The sequence below is a fragment of the Danio rerio genome, chromosome 4 (genome assembly GCF_052040795.2).
Source record: "Danio rerio strain M-AB ecotype USA chromosome 4, GRCz13ab, whole genome shotgun sequence".
Classification (NCBI taxonomy): domain Eukaryota; kingdom Metazoa; phylum Chordata; class Actinopteri; order Cypriniformes; family Danionidae; genus Danio; species Danio rerio.
In genome coordinates, this window is record NC_141024.2 from 34273997 (window position 1) to 34296658 (window position 22662).

Here is a 22662-nt window from a genome sequence, read left to right on the forward strand (position 1 = left end):
GACTTCCCTTGTATATCTTTTTGCACCTGTGCTGACCTTTGCTTGCCTGACTTTGAATAAACCTGCATGTGGATCCAAACCTCAGTTGTTTGTGTCACTCCACTCGTTACAGAAGACTCGGCCACGCAATGGGTCCAGCAGATCAGGTCAGTCAACTCAACCAGAACTTTTCCTCATCCATTTTTTTCTATCTTGGAATAAATGAACCATTAAAAACTCCTCTGACTCAATTTGGACCTCGAGGGTCCCTTCAAGAAGCCCTAGAAACAATTCTAAGGCTAACCCTTCACCGTAGGAGTGGTGGAGGACACCCCTAATTATTTTTTTTTGTGTGGGGGTGGGGGGTTGGGGTTGTTGGGGTCAAAGGACAGCAAGACCCGCTGACAACAGGGCTTGCTGCTCATTTCACCACCACACACCCAGCTCACAAAATGGCCGCATCTAGTCCTCCAGCTCACAAGATGGCCACCTCCAGTCCTCCAGCTCACAAAATGGCAGCTTCCAATCCTCCAGCTTTCAAGATGGCCACTTCCAGTCCTCTAGCTCACAAGATGGCCGCCCCCAGTCTGCCAGCTCACAAGATGGCCACCCCCAGTCTGCCAGCTCACAAGATGGCTTCCTGTCCTGAGTCTGTTCCTGTTCCTGAAAGGCCATAGCCAGAGCTGCCAGAGTCGATGCCAGAGCTGCCAGAGAAAATGCCACCGCCAGAGCTGCCAGAGTCGACGCCGCCAACAGAGCTACTGCCCCCTTAGTCTCATGAAGGGACCGAGCCGCCGCCTGAGTCTTACGAAGGGTCGCAGCCCATGACGAACCCTCAAGGGTTAACCCGCACCCAAAGGCAGAGGCTAAAGAAAAAAGGTCTCTTCAGCTAGGATTTCAGTGCTAACTCCAGCCCAGCTCCTTGCCCTGCCGGCACCACCCAGACGTCTCGCCCTACCGGCACCACAGAGACGTCACGCCCTGCCGGCACCACCCAGACGTCTCACCCTGCCAGCACCACCCAGACGTCTCACCCTGCCGGCACCACCCAGACATCTCGCCCTGCCGGGACCACCTAGACGTCTAGCCCTTCCGGTCCCAGCCTGGCTCCTCACCCTGTCGGCGCCACCTAGATGTCTCGCCTTGCCGGCGCCACCCAGAAGGCTTGCCCTGCCGGCTCCCCACAAGCCTCCAGCCCTTCCGGCTCCTCAAAGTACTCCAGGCCTCCTCAGTCTCATGATCCAGGGCCACTGCAGCTCCAAGCTCCAGGCCCTCAACAGCTCCATGTTCCAGACCCACCGCAGTTCCATGCTCCTGGCCCTCCACAGCCTAATAATCCAGGGCCAGTCCAGCTCCACGCTCAGGGCCCTCTGCAGCTCCACTCTCCGAGCCCTCCACAGCTTCTTTCCGGGCCCTCCGCAGCGCCACTCTCTGGGCCCTCCGCAGCGCCACTCTCCGGGTCCACCGCAGCTCCACTCTCCAGGCCCTCTGCAGCTCCACACTCCAGGCCCGCCTCAGCTCTGTGCTTCAGGTACGTCCCCGCTGCATGGTCCTGGCCCTCCATCCCTCCCCCTGTTCCTGTATCTGTATAGAAATACTACAACGCATTTTCCTAGTCTTGTTTTCTAAACCTTGCCTTGTTTACCTTTTCGTCTTAGTCTGTCGCCTGCCTACTGACCACTCGCCTGATACTTTGACAACGATTCTGGACTTCCCTTGTTTATCTGTTTGCACCTGAGCTGACCTTTGCTTGCCTGACTTTTAATAAACCTGCATGTGGATCCAAACCTCAGTTGTTTGTGTCACTCCACTCGTTACAATTCCTGTAGTATTTTTGTGGTAGTGTGTAGTATTACTTTCATATTCCTGTAATAATCTTGTGGTAGTGTGTAGTATTACTTTCATATTCCTGTAATAATCTTGTGGTAGTGTGTAGTATTACTTTCATATTCCTGTAATAATCTTGTGGTAGTGTGTGGTATTATTTTCATATTCCTGTAATATTCTTGTGGTAGTATGTGGTATTTCATGTGGTAACCATCAAATGTACAAGACAAAAATTATGAGGTAGTTGTGTAGCACTTTGTTATTTTGGGGTCGTTTTACCACAGGATTCTGTTTTGTACAGTATGTAATACTCCTGTAGTATTCTTGAGGTAGTGTGTAGTATTACTTTCATATTTCTGTAGTCTTTACCACAGGATTCTGTTGTTCAGTATGTAAAACTCTTGTATTCTAGATATATTACTAGATTACAGTTTAAATATAATAGGTTTGTATTTAAAACAAGCAAAAAAAAAATTAAATTCAAGATTTATTGTAAAGTTTCTATTTAAATTATTTATGAAGTGATCATGTTTATTTATGTAAATGCTGCGTGACTTTGATGTGCGTTGCGTGTCTCATTCAAATGCTGGAGCAAGTCAGTTGCTATGGAAATGACAAACGAGGCAATCACACACCACCTGAAAGACATCACAACATAACTTTTCTCACGCTGCTGCTTACACTGTTTTCAGGTAAGTTTAGTCCCAAAAAACAAAGCAAATATCACATACCATCTTAAACACTTTTGTTATAAAAGTTTTGACTTTTAGTTCTTTATGTGTAGATGAGTGGTTTTTCTCAATGTTTTATTAAAATAATCTACTTTATTAAGCCTACAAATATGCATTGAACTGTTAAGGAGTGTGAATCAAATTGTTAGTTAAAACATGTTTGATAATGGTAACTTTAAACAAATAGGGACTAAAAAGGTGACCACGTGGTTTCAGGAGTGACAGAACAACCCCTCCCACAGAAAACTGATCAAAATAATGCAGGAAACAGGTAATTCGAGAATAAATTCATATGCATTTCCATAGCATGTCTGTTATGTATTTTTTCAGTTATTTTAGGAAAGTTTTGACATTGAAACAATTGAGTGGATTAAAATTGTCACACGATTCTTTAACTCTTTTTTTTTTTTTTTAATATGCAGATTTGCTGCTGATTAAGTATCTGATTTTCATTTTGTTTTATTTTTTAACAGTATTTGAAGCAGAAATGAACACTCACTTGAGTTCAGTTTAATGCATCCTTGCTGAATATAAATTTTCATTCATTCATTTTCCTGTCGACTTAGGTCACCACAGCGGAATGAACCGCCAACTTATCCATCGCGTTTTTACGCAGCGGATGCCCTTCCAGCCGCAACCTATGTCTGGGAAACATCCACACACATACACTACGAACAATTTAGCCTACCCAATTCACCTGTACCACATGTCTTTGAACTGTGGGGGAAACCCGAGCACCCAGAGAAAACCCACACGAACACAGGGAGAACATGCAAACTCCACACAGAAAAGCCAACTGAGCCAAGGTTTGAACCAGCGACCTTCTTGCTGTGAGGCGACAGCACTAACTACTGTGCCACTGCTTCGCCGAATATACATTTTACATCTTTTAAAATAATCTTAGTACAGTAGTCATTTTAAAATAAAGCTGTTTAAAAATCTGAAAATCTCTTTTTAACTTTAAATATATAAATAAACACACACACACACACACACACACACACATACAGTTGAAGTCAGAATTATTAGCCTTGCTTTGAATTTTTTTTTTCTTTTTTAACTATTTCCCAAATCATGTTTAACAGAGCAAGGAAATTTTGACAGTATGTCTGATGATATTTTTTCCTTCTGGAGTAAGTCTTATTTGTTTTATTTCATCTAGAATAAAAGCAGTTTATATTTTTTTTGTAAACATTTTAAGGTAAAAATTATTAGCCCCTTTAAGCTATATTTTTTCGATAGACTACAGAACAAACCATCATTATGCAATGACTTGCCTTATTACAACTGCCTAGTTAACCCTTTAAATCGCCCTTTAAGCTAAGTACTAGTGTCTTGAAAAATATCTAGTCAAATATTATGTACAGAAACACAGAAATTGGGGGAAAATAAACAGGGGAGCAAATAATTCAGACTTCAATAATAATTCTGACTTCAACTGTGTGTGTGTGTGTGTGTGTATAAATGTATGTATATACAATGATGTATATACATACATCGTTGTGTTTCAGTAAGACCATTTTTGGGAAAGAAAATTTATTTTAAAAATATCAGAAAATACAATATGAGAACTAACTGCAGAATTACTTGAAATGTGTGTATGCGATATTATACAATTTTACATATATTCATTTTTTTTATAATTATGATTTTTTTAATAATTATGCCTTTACTTAATCAATACAAATCAAATAAAATGTGATTAATAAAAATCTTATGAAAACATTTGTGTCTTAAATATTGTGTTAATTGTAAATCCAAAGTGTGTTTCTCTTTCTTTGCAATATTGGATAACAGATTGCAGTTTAACTCTTAACCCGATCTTGCACAGTTGGACCAGCTGACCAATGTCTTCAGTATACCTGGAAGCAACCAAGCAGATGTGTTGACAGCTTTGAGCCAAACTATAAGGGACTTTAGAAATTCTGGACAATGACTGGACATCACAGTTGTGTAAACAGCATAACAGTCGATCTACATAACTAAATAGCAACACAGGCACAGGTTACTGCATTTTGTTTGTACATTTTTAATTGACGGTCACACATTCTCAGCAATTGAATTTAGTTAAATTTAAAGTGCAGCAAACTAAACTTGTTACTTATGTCTTAAAGGAATATTTATAATTATTTACTCATGTTGTGTGACATGCAAAAGAAAATATTTAGAAAATTTTAATATTCAGAAAGATTTTGTTTTCAATTTTTATTTGTGCTCTAGACCCAGGCCTTTGCAGAAATGTAAAACTTTCCAAATTTATAATTGGTTTAAAAATCATTTTGGACAAATTAATCTTAATTTTATTTATTTTGTTCCACATTTCTCATTCTTTTTCAGTGTGGTCAGTTTGACCCCAAACAACATTAAAAGTTACTTATTTATTTACACACATTTAAAACAACTAAATAGAGTCCAGTTTTGACAGCATTTTGTTATAGGTTGGACTGATGTGACCACAACATTGCCTTACTGAAAAAGTTGCCATTTCATATGCATAATTGCATATAAATAATCAAACATCAAATAGCCTACTCTTGATCAGAATGCATTCCAGGCTGATCAGCCTCACAACTTTTACCATTCAACTAAATTGTCAAATTTTCCCTTACAGGAAATGTAAGATGGGCTTTTCCAGATATAGAAACACGGTCTTTAAAGAAGGCAGCTCGCAACAAGCTAAGCAGCCCTGGGACTTTCTAATATTAAAAAAAAGATATTAGTAAACACTGATGCTTTTCAAATGAAATGTAAAACCAATACCACAAGTGTTAATGGTTTCTTACATTCTAAAACAACCTAGTATTTAGATCAGAATCCTTAGGTAAATACTACATAAATGTTAAAGTAATACCACACACTACCACAAGAATACAACAGGAGTATTACATACTGAACAACAGAATCCTGTGGTAAACACTACAGAAATGTTAAAGTAACACAACATAACACCACAAGAATATTACAGGAGTATTACCTACTGTACAACACAGAATCATGTGGTAAAACGTCCCAAAAACAACAAAGTGCTACACAATTACCACATAATTTTTGTGTTGTACATGTGATGGTTTACCACATAAAATATAACACACGCTACCACAAAATTATTACAGGAATATGACAGTAATACCACACTCTACCACAAGAATATCACAGGAGTATTACATACTGTATAACAAAATCCTCTGGTAAATACTACCAATATATGAAAGTAATACTACACACTACCACAAGAATACTACAGGAATATTACATAATGTACAACAGAAGTCTGTGGTAAATACTACAGACATATAAAAATGATACCACACACTACCACAATAATACTACATGAGTATTACATACTGGACAATACAGAATCCTGTGGTAAAACATCCCAAAAAACAACAAAGTACTACACAATTGCCACATATTTTTGTGTTGTACATTTGATGGTTTACCACATACAATACCGCAGGTATTTTTTGTAATATTGGCACTTCCTTGGTGGTACTTCCTGTTACCACCAATGGCAAGTATACTGATGCCATGTCGCCTTGGTCCAAGATTCAACCCAGCTGCCACCTCATCACAGCGGAACGGTCACAGCTGACGCTCATCAAGAGGAACAGATATAAGCCACCACCAAACACGAGGAGGACGAGCTTCATTTGACCAAATGACTCCCTGCGCTAACATCTCTGTCTCTCTCTCTTGCCTAGCGGACTCGAGCAGCTGACCGATCGCTCACCTCAACTCTCAACCTCACCTTCTCCCCGGCGCACCAATGCACCTTTACGTTTGAAGAGCATTGTATTCATCTCATGCACTATTTTGCACTCTGTAAATAAATCACCCTCCGGGGAATTGTTTGTACACTAACACTGGAGTGTGTGTTTTCCCCCTATCTCGCCACAACTGATTGACAATGCCAGCAATTTAGAGGGAAAATTCAAGAAGAACATTTATCTTTAAGAAGAAGATAACCGCTGAATTTTCTTTGTTGTGTTACAGACAAGGCATCGGCTCTCTCTGGAGGAGGTGATACGCCACTTAGCGGAGATCTCCACTAGGCAACAAAAAATTAGTGAGCACTTATTTGTATACCTTTGAAGTTATTGCAGAGAGAGAAAACTGGCCTTAGGAAAACTGGGTGAGACAGTTTGCTCCATTCCTCATAGGGAAGCTCAACGAGCTTATTTTTCGTTAGAGGCACCTAAAAATGAAGATTATATAGCGCTGAAGAAAGAGTTATTAGCCAGAATGGGGCTCTCGGCTATCAGCGTAGCGCAGCAGTTCTCAGTGTGGACCTATGATGAGAAGAAGCCAGTACGTACGCAAGCAGCTCAACTTTCTCGTCTCGGCCAACTGTGGCTATTAGGGGGGATCCCTATGCGGTCCAGGTCACTGAAAAGGTGGTGGTAGAAAAATTAGTACGAGCCTTACCTCGACGCTTACGCAGCCTTACCAGTATGAGAAATCCTGGAACATTGGCCACCCTAGTGGAAGCAGTGGAGTTGGCTGAAGCTCATGTAGCCAGGGATGCTGGGGAGAGAGTGGCTTTGCCAACCCGGAGGGTGAATGCACCATGGCGACTGGTGGAGGGCACAGCGCGGCCAGGCAGCAGACCAGCGGTACCCAGCCCGATGGACGAGCTGATGCCCACAGAGCCGACGATGCACTCGACCCCGGCCTAGATAGCAGGTTGTGTGGTCTACCGCAACATCCCTCCCGAAGCACCTGCCCGAAAAGTATCTCTGGATGGGAAAACACAAACAGCCATGTTAAATACTGGAAGCGCCATCACTTTAGTACATCCTAAAGTGTTAGAACACAGACGTAAAAGCAAAGCCAGAATCCCGATCACATGTGTGCACGAAGATACCCGCTATGTATCTCTGCACAGAGAGTAACCATTGCGGCTAAACCAGGCAGCTGGCCCATCGAAGTCCGGGTGGTTCCAGATCTTCCAGTGCTCCTCCACCTGGGCAGAGACTGGCTGGGGTTTGAGGAACTTCTCGCACACCATCATGCTCCATCAGCTCGTCCTAGGAAGAAAACCAAAGCACGGGCTCATCGGGACCGCCAGCCAGCATTATTGGCCACCGAGAGCGACAAAGGGGGTGAGTCCACAAGTTCAGCTAATCTATATTTTGAGCTTTTCCAACAGATAACCACAGGAGGCGATTTTGGAAGAGCACAACAAGAAGATCAAACTCTCAAACATTGCTGACCCCAAGTTAGAATAATTGACGCTAAAGAACGTTTACCCAGCCCTCAGCCCCTCCAACATTTTATAGTGCAAAATGGTCTGCTGTACTGTGTCGCAGAGAGGCGGGGGGAAAGAAAACCCTACTGGTCGTCCTGAAGAACAAGAGGGAGACGATACTAGAGCTGGCACATACTCACCCGATGGTAGGACATCTAGGAGCTGGAAACACCATAAAGAGGATCTGAGATCAATTTCACTGGCCCGGTCTGTATGGAGAAGTCAAGAGGTATTGTCAAGCATGCATTACATGCCAGCGAACATCTCCCTAACGACCACCCCCCCGCCCTCTAATACCGTTACCCACCATTGATGAGCCCTTCACCCGCATCGGTATAGACTTGATTGGGCCTTTGCCGAAGTCGGCCCGGGGTCACAAGCACATCCTTGTCATCCTAGATATCCAGAAGCGATTACTCTAGGAAAAGCCACATCAGCAGCGATCAAAAAGGAGCTGTTTTTACTGTGCAGTCGAGTGGGAATCCTAGCAGAGATACTGACCGACCAGGGCACCCCCTTCATGTCCCGGATGATGGCAGACCTCTGCCAACTGTTAAAAGTCAAACAACTGAAGACATCGGTATAACATCCGCAAACTGACGGCCTAGTAGAAAGGTTCAATCAAACCCTGAAGCAGATGCTCCGCTGAGTGGTGGCAGAGGATGGGCGCGACTGGGACATCATGATCCCGTACGTGTTTTTTAGCATAAGAGAGGTACCCCAGGCCTCCACAGGCTTCACACCGTTTGAACTGTTATTTGGCCGTCAACCCCGTGGGCTGTTGGACGTGGCACATGAAGCCTGGGAGCAGGAACCAGCACCTCAACGGTCAGTGATAGAACACGTATGGGACATGAGGGAACACATTGACAAAGTCATGCCCATCGTCAAGGAACATCTGACCAAAGCCCAGCGTGCCCTACAACGATTATATAGCCGGCCCGCCTAACCTAGAGAATTTCAACCGGGTGATAAAGTGATGATTCTCATACCCACCACGACATCAAAGTTTCTTGCACCATGGAAAGGACCGTATACGGTGGTTGAAAGGGTAGGGCCTGTAAATTATAAACAGGAAGAACAACTGTACCATATAAACCTGATGAAGAGATGGGTAGCAGCTCCAGGCCACCTAGTGGCCTTCACAGACGAAGGTCCTCCAGTCGTCCATATAAGTGAGCAACTTTCAGCAAACCAGAAGGTGGAACTACAGGCCCTGGTTAGTCAGTTCAAGGATGTGTTCTCGGAGAAACGGGGCCAAACGTCCATCATCCATCACGACATCATCACTCCACCTGGTAGCATCATCCGGCAAAGTCCTTATTGAGTACCAGAAACTCGCCGGCTGGCTATCAACGGAGAGATGCTGAAATTAGGGATAATTGAACCTTCTCGTAGCCTGTGGTCCAGCCCAGTGGTGATGGTTCCCAAACCTGATGGCACCCTCCGGTTCTGTAATGACTTCAGGAAGCTGAACGAAATATCCAAGTTTGACGGGTACCCCATGCCTAGGGTGGACGATCTGCTGGATTGGCTGGGTGGAGCCCAATTCATCTCAACCATCGACCTCACGAAGGGCTACTGGCAGTTACCACTCAGTCCAGATGCCAAGGAGAATACGGCCTTCTCTACACCCGTTGGGCACTGGCAATACAGGGTTTTTCCCTTCGGGCTCCACTGGGCCCCAGCCACATTCCAAAGAATCATGGACATCCCGCTGCGGCCCCACCAGCCATATGCAGCAGCCTATTTGGAAGACCTGATCGTCCACTCCGAGTCATGGATAGAACACCTATCCCGGTTACGGAGGGTGCTCTTGGATCTACGATGGGCTGGGCTCACAGCTTACCCCAGGAAATGCCACCTAGGTCTAGCTGAATCAAAATACCTCGGTTTCCACATAGGAAGAGGTCTCATCCAGCCACAGCAAAATAAGGTCAAAGCACTCCAAGAATCTCCACAACCCACCACAAAAACTGAGGTATGTGCGTTTCTGGGGTTAGCAGGTTACTATAGATGCTTTATACCTAACTTCTCATCCATAGCCAGCCCACTGACAGACCTGACCAGAAAGGGGCAGCCGGAGAGAATAAAGTGGAACAAGACAGCAAAAGTCATGTTCCTGACACTGAAGTCAGCTTTAAAGGGCCATGAAACCCCCTCATTTCAGCAGGGTGTTTTCACACCTCTACTTTGGAAAAAGTCAGAAAAGTGGGCGTGTCCAGCTCTGTTTAGGGGGGAGTGTCGGAGGAAGAAAAGTGGGATGGTGTGGGAGTGTCTATTGGGGCATGCGCGAGTTTCAGAGTCAAAATACACACACACACACACAGGAGAAAGTGATGGTGTTTAACCTACATGGACATCTGTAGTCGAATTATTTGCCAAATTATTAAATGGTGGACTTTAACTGCAGTTTGGCTCTTTCATTAAGGGAATTCATTCATGCCCCTCGCGACAAATGAGATATTTGATTCGAGCAACTGCTCTAAGCGTGTATTTTTCATGCAATGTTTGATACCGCACGGCGAATGAGAGAAAAAAAACCTCCGCATTTCCCGGAAACTTAGATGCACACGGCAGGTAGCCTCAGAAAGCCGTGTGTGTTATTCCGGTCACTAAATGTGGTGAAAACCCTATATGAGGTTAAAGTTTGGTTGTGGTGCTAACATGTTTACACTCGGTGCAATGGTTAACAAACTGAATAAACAAAGAGCGCTGGTCGCTCACTTACCAAATCTGTAGAGACAGGACAATCACCAGCAACTAGAGCCGCGTCTTTATGAAGAGAATACTACAAGCGAATCCAGATCTCAGCGTTTGCAGATGAGAACAGCTCTCAGGTAAACAATGTTCCTCCTTAGACATGTAAGTTATTGTTGTCGAGCGTCGCGTACACTGTAATCCACACGTGAGTCTGAGCTCTCACAGAGAGAAAATGAAAACGAAACTTAACTGCAGCAAACTATAAAAGCAACACTTCACGCTTGTTTTGCCAACACAACGTGGTGTGTCTGTCGTCTAAACACTGTGACAGTAATGAATATTAATGAAGTTGTGTTGTAATTCGACTTCTTATCAATTAGAAATTATCAGTCTGGAGGTTTTAAATATCAGAAAATAGACTTTATTCTCCGTAATAAAGCCGAGAAAGAGCAGAGCAGACCTCATAGCATTCTCCTCCTGCTCCTTCTAAAGTCTCTCCTGCTCCTTCTAAAGTATCTGTGTTCTCCATATTCTTTATACAGGTAATTTGACACACCCCTAGGTGTCTCTTTAACTTTTAACCATTTTAGGATAGATTTTTACTCTAGGTGGTCTTGCTATTCTTGGCTCTCAGCCCACTAGCTCATGTCAACAGAGATGTTACAGGTCTATGTCAGCAAAGTATAGATGCAACTTATGCAAAGGAACTAAGTGTTTACATACATTGTTAAGTTAGGATAATAACTTGATAATATGTTACTCATTCTAACTTTTGACACATATAGCTTCATACAAGTATTTAACATATATAATCAGTGCTTTACATATTCAGTTATTCTACACAATCAGTCATTCAGTCATAGCCTTCTCCTAGTGTTGCTCCTGTGCAGGCATACTCATCTTACACAGTATTTTTAACACATGCTGGCATGTTTGCTGCAAACATTTTGAGAAGAGAAAATTAACTGCTTTACACTTAGAAAATACTTCACACTGAGAGAATAGAAATCTTCTTCAGTTGCACAATAGAGCGCGCTGACTGGTTTGAACCAAGCCTTACTCACACTGTAAGACGTAATAAGACACACTCTGGCACAGATGTCCAGTTTGCACGCTGGAATACACGCTATTATGTCATGACCATGACGCAGCTTCAAAAATTCGTTTCAAACCGGAAGTACGAATTTGCTTGAAATAACGCAAAAACAACCAATTTACACTTTTTAGTGAAATATAGGTGTCCTAATAGTGTTTTTAGCAGTGTGGGACACATATACGACTGTCAACAGCTCAAAAAATGTGTTTTGGTGTTTCGTGACCCTTTAACATCCTCACCGGTTCTGCACGCACCTGACTTTGGCTGCCCCTTCATATTACAGACAGACGCTTCCGACTCGGGCCTGGGCGCGGTCCTGTCCCAGGTCCATAAGGGTGAAGAACATCCTACCATGCACGTGAGTCGGAAGCTTACCCCTGCGGAGACCAGGTACGCAACAGTCAAGAAGGAGGCCCTGGCAATCAAGTGGGCAATCCTGGAGCTAAAATATTACCTAATGGGCAGACAGTTCACTTTAGTAATAAATAGATCACGCCCCTCGTCAGTGGATGGCTACAGCGTAGAACAATATAGCTCGGGTCACCAGATGGTTCCTATCGCTCCAGGATTACCACTTCACGGACATCTAGGGACCAGGATGAAGCCGGGGGAGAGTAGGGTTGGGGGAGGAATGTGGTGAGTATACTGATGCCACATCGTCTTGGTCCCAGTTTTAATTCAGCAGTCACCTCATCACCACGGAACGGCCACAGCTGATGCTCATCAAGAGGCAAAGATATAAGCCACCACCAAACACGAGGAGGACGAGCTTCATTTGACCAAATGACTCCCTGCACTAACATCTGTGTCTCTCTCTCTTCCCTAGCGAACTCGAGCAGCTGACCGATCGCTCACCTCAACTCTCACTCAAATCACCTTCTCCCAACGCATCTTCACATTTGAAGAGCACCATATCCATATCATGCACTATTTTGCACTCTGTAAATAAATCGCCCTCCGGAGAATTGTTTGTACTCTAACGCTGGAGTGTGTGTTTTCCCCATATCTCGCCACACACCATATATAAACAAACTGTGTGGACCTTCTCTTTGCGAAGTATTGCCAGTTCCATTGCCTTACCAAGCGTTTCTTTACTATTGTGTTTGCCTTGTTGTTATGATCATTTGCCTGTATATTGTCTCATAAATCTACTCCAGCTACTGTTTTGAGAACAGAAAAACGGAATGAAACTTTTGAAAATCAGCATGAACAATGGCATAAACAAGGGTCAGATACCGAAGATCATACGCTGCTGCATTAGCATTCTATACCCCATATACAGCTCTGACTCAAATAAAGCTTCAGAACAGATACAAAGTTTTGGGTAATATAGATGAAGAATCGCCAAATGTAGTCAGAAAGAGATCGCATGACTCAGCAGCTAATTCTGCATGGAACAAAGGCTCAAGGCCATTCTGCTCCGATCGCAGTCGAGATAAGAACATTGATTTTTGGAGATTTAATGATCATACATTTTAGGAGCAGAGCTACCATGACATACAGCTTCCATCATGCAACAGTTTCTGATATAAACAAAGAACTTGAGAACATATTAAGGAAACACAAGACTGCAAAACAGATTATCATCCATGTGGGGAAGAATAAAATTCGGAAGGAATATTCAGAACTGCTTAAGAAAGATTTCTGTGAGCTCTTGAAAACAGTTGAAAGATTGAAGATTAATAATAATAATAATAATGCATTTTATTTAAAAGCACCGTTCATGAAACTTAAGGTCACCGTACAGGACACCTAGAACAATCAGTTCAAATAAAAACACAATAAAATAAACTTTAAAACTGCAGTCAGGTCAAAGTGAATAATCTGTTCTAAACAGATTTGTTTTGAGTCTGGATTTAAATTGTGAGAGTCTAAATTACGAAGATCAGTAGGATGTGAATTTCAAAGCTGAGGAGCAGAGCGGCTGAAGGATCAGCTCCCCATGGTGACAAGGTGGACAGAGGGAACAATGAGGTAAATGGACGAATAAGACCTAAGTGTTCGAGAAGGTGTGACGATATGAACAAGATTAGCAAGGTATAGAGGAGCGAGATGGTGGATGGCTTTAAAAGTGAGAAGAAGTATTTTAGAATTCATTCTGAAAAAGATGGGAAGCCAGTGAAGCTGTTGCAGAATGGGTGTGATGTGACATAGAGATGTTTTTTGTAATAATATGGGCTGCAGTGTTTTGTACCAGTTTTAATTTATGAAGAGTTTTTTTAATAAGGCCAAAAAGAAGGGAATTACAGTAGTCTAAACAGGATGTGACTAAACTATGAACTAGAATGGCAGCTGAATGAGGTGTGAGGGAAGGATGTAAACTATTTATATTTCGAAGGTGGAAATAAGCGGACCGGGTGACATTATTAACATGTACAGTGAATAAAAGGGTGCTGTCGAAAATGACCCCTAGACTCTTAACCTGAAGGGAGGGGGTAATGACAGAATCCTCTGGGAATGGAAAAGCTATGTGATTTGTTTAAAGTGGATCGTGTACCTATAAGTAGAAGTTCGGTCTTATTGTCATTTAATTTCAGGAAGTTTGAGGTGAACCAGGATTTGATATCTGCAAAGCAGTTGGTAAGGGATGAAGGTGGGAGTATGAGGTTCGGTTTGGTTGATAGGTAGAGTGATCAATGGACCACTCTCTGCAAGAGAAACAAATATGTTTTCAAGGCTTCTTGGTCTAAATGCATGGCTGCAGAAAACATATAAAAGGAAAGCACTGAATTTCATCAACATCTTCAATCTCTTTTGGAACCAAATACTACTATTTACATCAGACAGCCTTCATTCAAACAAGTGTAACGGAGGCCAGCTAGTAAGTGCTGTGTAGGTAAACCTCCCTCCTTTGACCTCTAAAGGTGCTCTAGTGACAGACATTAGAAGACATGGTTATTAGACTCCTTGGTAGTGCTACTGACTCTCATGCAGAAGGTTGCCGATTCAATACCAGCTCGGAGTGGGTTGGGTGGCGTTGGACCGTTGGGGTTACACAAGCTTGGTGTAAAAGTGCTAAAGGACAACTTCTATTTCTCCCTCCATCACCTGTGTATACCACTGAACTCAACTCAAATGGCACACATACACCTAGCAAATATCCGAATGACCACAGTACCTCAAATCAGCTCTTGAGTGGACCTGGGCTGACGCATCCTACAAGGACAGTGATAACACCACGCAGCCACAACAACCACTGATGCCCACTGAGGCCCCATTTACACTAGTGCGTTTTAGTTTTAAAACAGTGTTTTAGAATGAAACGATCTGCGTCCACACTTGCGTTTTACCCAACGTTTCTGAACTGCTCTCCGTCCACACCAAAAAGCTGAAAACGCACATCACGTGACCACACACACACTCTCGGGCAAGCGCTGCAGCATTTCTACACAGATGAGAGCTCTGCTAGTCGGACTCATCAAGCATCTCCCGCTGGATCTAATCTTGCTATATTTGCTAAACGTGATATTTCATTCATGTTGTTCTCTTTATGTAACGACATAGGCCTATTCCCTGACTTTGGTCACTGGAATGTATTACTTGTTCACATGTAATTTGTTTTGGTTAAGTGCAAAAGATAAGTTAATAATTAATCCATGTACATTGACTGATCGCTTGCCTTTATTTCCTACAATGTATAAACTTATTGTATGTTATACTTTTATAATGGCCATTATCGATTATTAAAACTGATATTCAGCAAAAGAGAGGGTGTGTTTCGTATTTTCACTAAAACTGAAAGGAGGCAGTTGTGCTCCGTTTTGTTATAAATATCCACACAGTGAAGATGATGCTCATTTAAGCAGCATGACGCCTCAATATTTTTGCTGTCTGTTAAGTTGCTAATATTAAAATGAAAATAGGCAGTTCCTTAAATCATGTTTACATTTTATTGTTGAGTAAGTAAAACAACGTAGCCAAGGTGATGTGAATGAAGTTATAAAGTACACTGTTCCCTTTGAAGATTTACGCATGTCCTCTGTATGTTTTCCATATCAAACTAGGGGGAGACTGCAGTCTTGATCAAACATGAGAATTCTGAACTTACAAGAAGAGGATGCAAGACTGAACTGTGTGTGTGGGTTACTTAATATTGAGGAAAAGCCCCAGACAAATAGGCGAACGTCGGCAGCCCCGCCTCCGTTTTCAGAAGTCTCCGTCTTTTCCCATCCACACTGAGACGGAGCAGCAGTGTTTTAGAATGAAAACGGACTCTCCAGCATTTTCAAAACACTCAGTTTTCGGCGCTCGAGAACTTCTGCGTAGTGTGGACGGATGGCGTAACCGTAGCAAAACTTATGCGTTTTAAAATGAAAACGCATTAGTGTAAACGGGGCCTGAGCTTAACACGCAGACTGTGATACTTCATAACAGCATCAAGTCTTAGCACATATGGATGATTTCTCACCAGACACGTTTTTATTGTCACCTTGCTCGCCTCTCTTGAATTTTTCAAATGATGGAGGAACTGGTGTTTGCTGGAACTAAACTTTCACACTCTATTGCTGCTAGCCTCCAGTTAGCAACCAAGAATAAGCAAGCCTCACACCCATCTCTGAGCCCACCTTGCCCAACACCTAGAAGAGGCCTCAGGTCTTTGCGACAGTGCCAGGTTTAAAAAAACACTACATTTTCAGCTGGTGAACTTAAAAACTGCCATTGATGTGTGTCGGGTGCCTGCTTTAATAGCAGGGTCTTTATTAGATGTTTACAGAACAAGCAGGAACCCAGTGTGCCTGTAGCTTTGCCTTGTAAGATATGTGTTTTATTACGTGACAGAAAACCAAAGATTTCTTCAGGCCGAATAGCAAATCATTCAAATCTGGTGTCTATTAAATGTAAATCTGAGAATACTGTAGTGAAAACAGCTCAAACTGTTAAGTTAGCACGTTTAAACATTAGATCACTTAACAAGTCACTTTTAGTCAATGATTTTATCAACACAAATTGCCTTGATTTTATGCTTTTAAATGAAACTTGGCTAGATGACAGTTGTAGCGCAGCAGTTCTGAATGAAGCAGCTCCTTTAAACTTTGACTTTTGGAATGTTTGCAGAACTAATAGGAGAGGTGGAGGCATCGCTGCCCTGTTAAAGGATGTCTATGAGTGTAAACAAGTGCCATTTGGTGACTATTTGTCCTTTGAATATCTTTTTTTATATAATATTTTGTTTTATTTAACATGTTTTTATAAGCTATTTAACAAAAACAGTACAATACCAATAAAAAGAAGAAAAAATATTATAATACAAAATAATTGACATTAGCCCCCCACCTCCTCAAAAAAAGGAGGGATTGTCTCAGTTACCAAATATACATACATATATATATATATATATATATATATATATATATATATATATATATATATATATATATATATACATACATGACATATGTGGCATAAACATATTAAATAAAAAGATGACAGTATTCACATTTTTACAAAGTCAGTGTCATGAATATACAAGTTAGAGATGAAAATTTAGGTAAAAATAGGTCCCCGTGTGGTTTCAGCTTTTTTCTGTGAAGTTTCAAGACATTGTCGTTCCATTTGAATGACATAAAGCAGCTCATTCAACCATCTCTTAAAACAGGGAGCCTTTGGAGACTTCCAATTAAGTAAGATAATCTTTTTAGCTGTAATCATGCCAACCATCAGGGCTTGCTGTGTGGTTGATGGAAAGGTGTCCATTATATTTGAATATTCAAAAATAGCCAAATTGTAGTCAGGTTGTATAGTGGTTCCATAAGCACTGCAAAACAACTCAAAAATGCTGGACCAAAACTCATAAAGAACAGGACAAAACCAAAATAAATGTGCTAAAGTCCCCTCTGCCCCAACACATCTATCGCATTTAGGGGAGACAGAGAGAAAGATTTTACTTAATCTAGTGTTAGAGAAATGAAGGCGATGTAAAACTTTAAATTAAATTAATTTATATCTCAAATTTATTAAAGCTTTTTTTATGCTCAACAGGGCTTTTTCCCAGATCTCATCAGCCACTTCTTCATTTAAATCCATTGCCCAAGCTGTTTTAATGTGCTTAGTGCATATTGGAGCCTCAAAAACACGAACAAAGCTTGATATCAGGTGTCTAGTATTAGGGTTTGAGGATAGAAGTTTCTGAATAATATGACTTTCTGATTTATTTATAAATTGTGAGATATTTTCCTTTACATAGTTTCTAATTTGCAGATAGCGAAAGAAATGAGACTGCGGGAGAGAAAACATCCTTCAGCTGTGTAAAGGATGCAAATTGCTTGTCTATGTAAATATCTCCTATGCAAAATAGCCCTTTTCTTTTCCATGCTGTAAAAGTACTGTCAATCAGGGAAGGTTTAAATGAAGGATTGTGTGAAATCGGCGAATTGACTGAAACCTTAAGTAATTTGTAAAATTTATTTATCTGATTTAAAATCCGTAACAAATTCCTTAACACAAAATTACAACTTCCTTGTTTTTTTAATTAATTTACACTCTGTAAAAAGCAATGTTGGGAGAGAGGACTCTGGCACAGATATGGCCTCGGCATAAACCCATAATGGAGAAGTCTCAGATGTCACATACTCCAGAACACCCCTTTGCCAGAATGTGAGAGCTCTGGCATTTGCTGCCCAGTAATAGTACTTGAAAATTGGAAGGCCAAGACCTCCGCTATCTGTATTTTTTTGTATATGGGCTTTGGCTATGCAAGGTATTTTTTAGTTCCAAATTAATGAGAGAATAATTGAATCAATTTTTAAAAAAAAAAGACATGGGTAAATATATCGGGAGATTTTGAAAAAGATATAAGAACCTTGGCAGAACAACCATCTTTATTACATTCATCCGGCCAATTAGTGACAATGGGAGCAACTTCCATCTTTCAATGTTAGCTTTGATTCTGTTAATCATGTCTAAGAAATTAAATTTGAAAAAGTGTTTGGGGTTCTTTGGAATATTCAGGCCGAGATAAGTAAAATGATTGTCTATTTTAAAAGGTAAATTGTTTAAAAAAGTGTCACTTAAATTATTTGTTAAAGGCATGATTTCACTTTTTTCACAATTAATTGAATATCCGGACAACTTACTGAAACTATCAATATAGTTGAGAATCTTGGGGATAGTAGAAACTGGATCAGAGATGTAAAGTAAAACGTAGTCAGCATATAAACTGATCAAGCTTTCGGCATTGCCAAGAGAAATACCCTGGATATGTGTATTGGTTCTAATTCCTACTGCTAATGGCTCAAGTGCAATGTTAAAAAGAAGAGGGGATAGAGGGTCACCCTGACATACTCCCCGCTGCAATACGAAGGGGTTAGATCTTATGCCATTTGTCAAAATAGATGAAGATGGACGTAAATAAACTATTTTGAATAATTTGTCAAAAAAGATGAAGATGGACGTAAATAAACTATTTTCATCCAGTTAATTTGTCTCCAAATCCAAACTGCCTTAACTTTTCAAATATATATATGGCCATTCAATCTGATCAAAGGCTTTCTGCGCATCTAATGAGAGAATTGCAGCTGGTTTGTTGGTTAATTTACCTTTTGCAAATAAAATATTAAGTAAAAGGCAGACATTACAGAATGAAAACCTTCCTGGAATAAAGCCTGTCTGATCTGGATGGATAATTGTAGAAATGTGTCATGCCAGTCTATCAGCTAATATTTTAGTCAACACTTTTTGATCAAAATTTAAAAGGGGAATGGGCCTGTAATTGGCTGGATCTGTCTTGGGTTTGCCTTTTATCAAAATTACACAAACATTTGCATCATACAGTGAATCTGGAAGTGTATTCTTCTTAATTGAGTCTTGCAGCATTCATAGCATAAAAAACTTGTATCCCAAACCATCTGGGCTTGGGGCTTTCCCTGGGGGAAAGGCATGAATTGCTTTTAATATATCTTCGATTAATATTTTGGATTCCAGTTCTAGTTTAGAGACCTCACTGAGCTTTGGCATGTCCAATTTTGAGAAAAAGTTTGATTAGCTTTAGAAGTGTATAAATCTAAAAAAAATTTCCAAAAACAACCATTTATTTCTTTAGGATTTGTTATCGAATCACCTGTTTTTGTTTTTACCACATGAATTCCCTTGTTGGCTTGTTCTCCTTTTAGTTGTCTTGCAAGTAACTTTCCAGGTTTGTCTCCCAGCTTGAAGTGTTTCTGTAAAAGTTTGAGAAGTAGGTTAACTTATCTGTCTATTTAGTATAGAATTATATTCATATTTTAATTTTAACATTTTATTATAATCAGAATTGGATAGTGACTTTTTGTAGGTTTGCTCATAGTTTGGGAGTATATTTTCAATTTCTCGCAGTTAGCTATTCAAAGCACACTTTGTAGATGATCTGTATGAAATAATGTGTATGAAATAATGTGTCCCCGCATTACAGCTTTTAAAGTATCCCAGAGTCTGAGACTTCACCATTATCATTACTTAAGAAATACTCATCCATTTTATCATTTAAGTATGACAAAAAAGTTGGATCTTGGATAACATGGGGTTAAAACACCAGCAATAATTACGCTTTGGAAGAATATTTTCAAGTTGGAGCATGACAGGGCTATGGTCAGATATTATTATGTTATTATATTTGGTTTTGCCAATGGTAGAAATCAGTTTAGATGCTACAAGAAAATTATCGATTTGAGAATATGATTTATGCTTCTGTGAGTAGAACAAGTAGTCTCTATCCGTTGGATACTAAAGCCCCCAGATATCAACTAGATTTAGGTTATGAAGCATTTGCATTGAAGTAATCGTGGGTGGTGGTTTTGTAGAAAGTCTATCCATATATGGGTCTGAGTAGCAATTAAAATCTCCACCTATTATAAGGTTCGTGGTATTTGTGCCTGGAATTATGCTAAATACTTTATGAAAAAAAAATGGGTTATCAAAATAGGGACCGTAGATGTTAAGTAAAGTTATGGGTAGCAAGTTGATATGACCGATCACCATTATAAATCTTTAAGAATCAGAAAATCAGATGCTTTGTTTCCAGTGAAGACTTAGAGAAACTTGTTCATGCTTTTATCAGCAGCAGGGTGGATTACTGTAACGGCCTCCTCACTGGCCGTACCAAAGAGACAGTCAGACAGTTGCAGCTCATCCAGAACGCTGCAGCCAGGATTCTGACCAGAACCAGGAAATTAGAGCACATCATACCTGTCCTCACCTGTCCTACACTGGCTCCCAGGTACATTCAGAATAGATTTTAAAGTATTATTACTGGTCTATAAATCACTAAATGGCCAAGCAATACATGATGGATATGCTGACTGAATACAAACCTAACAGATCACTCCGATCTTTAGGATCATATAAACTAGAAATACTAAGAGTTCAGTCAAAGTAGGGTGAATCAGCTTTCAGCTACTAACAGCGCCCCCACTGCTGGAATCAGCTTCCAGAAATGATCAGATGTGCTCCAACATTAGGCACATTCAAATCAAGACTGAAGACAAATCTGTTTAGCTGAGCCTTTACTGAATGAGCACTGTGCTACATCTGACAGATTGCACTATTGTTTCTCTATTCCTTTTCATTCTTTTATAACCTGTTTAATACATTTTTATGTTTTAATGAACATTTATACAGCATTTATGTGTATAAAGCCTCAGTTTTGTGAGACGTGCTTCTCATAATGATAGGCTTGGTTGTGTTTATAAGATGCAAAGCAATGTGTGCTCATGTTTCACTTAAAGAAAATTTAGTTATTTTTTCATATATCTCACTTTGATTATACACAGCTACTCAGCTAACATGAAAACGACTGTCATATTTCCTAGTTCCTCTGAAAGGCCCGCCCTTAAGTGACTGATTGGTCATAGTCATAATGTGCTGCTATTCGCGGATCAGCTCCACGTCACGCCCGTAAAAGCAAGCGCTCCTCTGCTGTGTAAACATGCAGTCAACCTCCCGCCTGCTCTAAATTAAAATCTGACAAGTGTCTGTAACGAGTGAAAATGGGGTGCGGACCCTTTAAGAGTTTGCCATTGTTTGTGCAGTGTGAATGTTTGTCTACCTCTGTGTGTTTGAATGTGTGAACTTTCTGTAACAAACACATGTGCACGGGACTTTCATTTTCTTTTTCTCTGATGCTCGGATTAAGTTATTTTCTATAATATATCGTGACAGAAGGATAAAGCACAAGATGTGGGATGCTACCTGTTGAGCCTTGATTTAGTATTCTGCTGCAACCACGAGTCAGGTAAGCTAACCTGTATTTTTTTTTTACTCTATGCGTAACACAACGGCTTTCACGTTTATCCGGAATATGCAGGTGTAGGTAATCATCCACATATCTTTTGCAACTTGATTATCTGAGATGTAAAACACATGGAAAAGATGTCTGAAGACAATCAGTGCAGTTCCGTGCGCACAGACATAAGAGATACGAACGTGCTGTTGGAGTATGTGTGTGTGTTTACAGCAGTTTGACTGATAAATATGAATTTGTAGCTCAATCATTTGCCCGCAAAGCAGCATTTCCCATTGTTTACATCATTGCTACAGCATATCGTTAATGCTAGAAACTGTATATGTCACGATCAATTTTAACTAATAAAAACACTTACTGATTGTAGATCACAGCTTCTGCTGAGGAGATTTTACCCGAATACAGCACTGAACTGTGAGAGATTCTGGAGCTGTTTTGTCAAATCATGCTTGCTGTGTGTTTTATAATTCTCTGAAAAACACTAAAAACACTTTGTCCTGCCTGCAACTCTGACTACACATCATATCTTCATGATCAAACTGGAGTCCACTACAATTAACCCTTCTCATTCAGTCAGGAATTCTGGGGTGATCTTTGATGGCCAAACACAGCACAATCATCCAGTCATGAAAACTTTAAGATGTTCAATAAAGTCAGTCTGAACCCTTGACTAATAATCAAACAATGGCTGTATAATTTTGACCTCAAACGATTGGTAAAAATATTTGTATTTGTTTTCATTTTATTGTACTTTTGAAGGGGGCAGCATGGTGGCGCAGTTGGGGAGCACGATTGCCTTTCAACAAGAAGGTTGCAGGTTCGAGCCCCCGGCTGGGTCAGTTGGCATTTCTGTGTGGAGTTTGCA

The 22662-nt window shown here is 40.8% G+C and overlaps 2 protein-coding genes across 2 annotated transcripts in view; one reads left to right on the forward strand and one right to left on the reverse strand.

The window, feature by feature from the left end:
• LOC101886704 (zinc finger protein) overlaps positions 1 to 22662 on the forward strand; it is an 846922-nt gene that overhangs the window by 272592 nt on the left and 551668 nt on the right. The gene's annotated exons all lie outside the window — the stretch shown is intronic.
• Positions 1 to 22662, reverse strand: part of LOC137491180 (NACHT, LRR and PYD domains-containing protein 12-like) — an 83869-nt gene that overhangs the window by 60493 nt on the left and 714 nt on the right. The window lies entirely within an intron of this gene.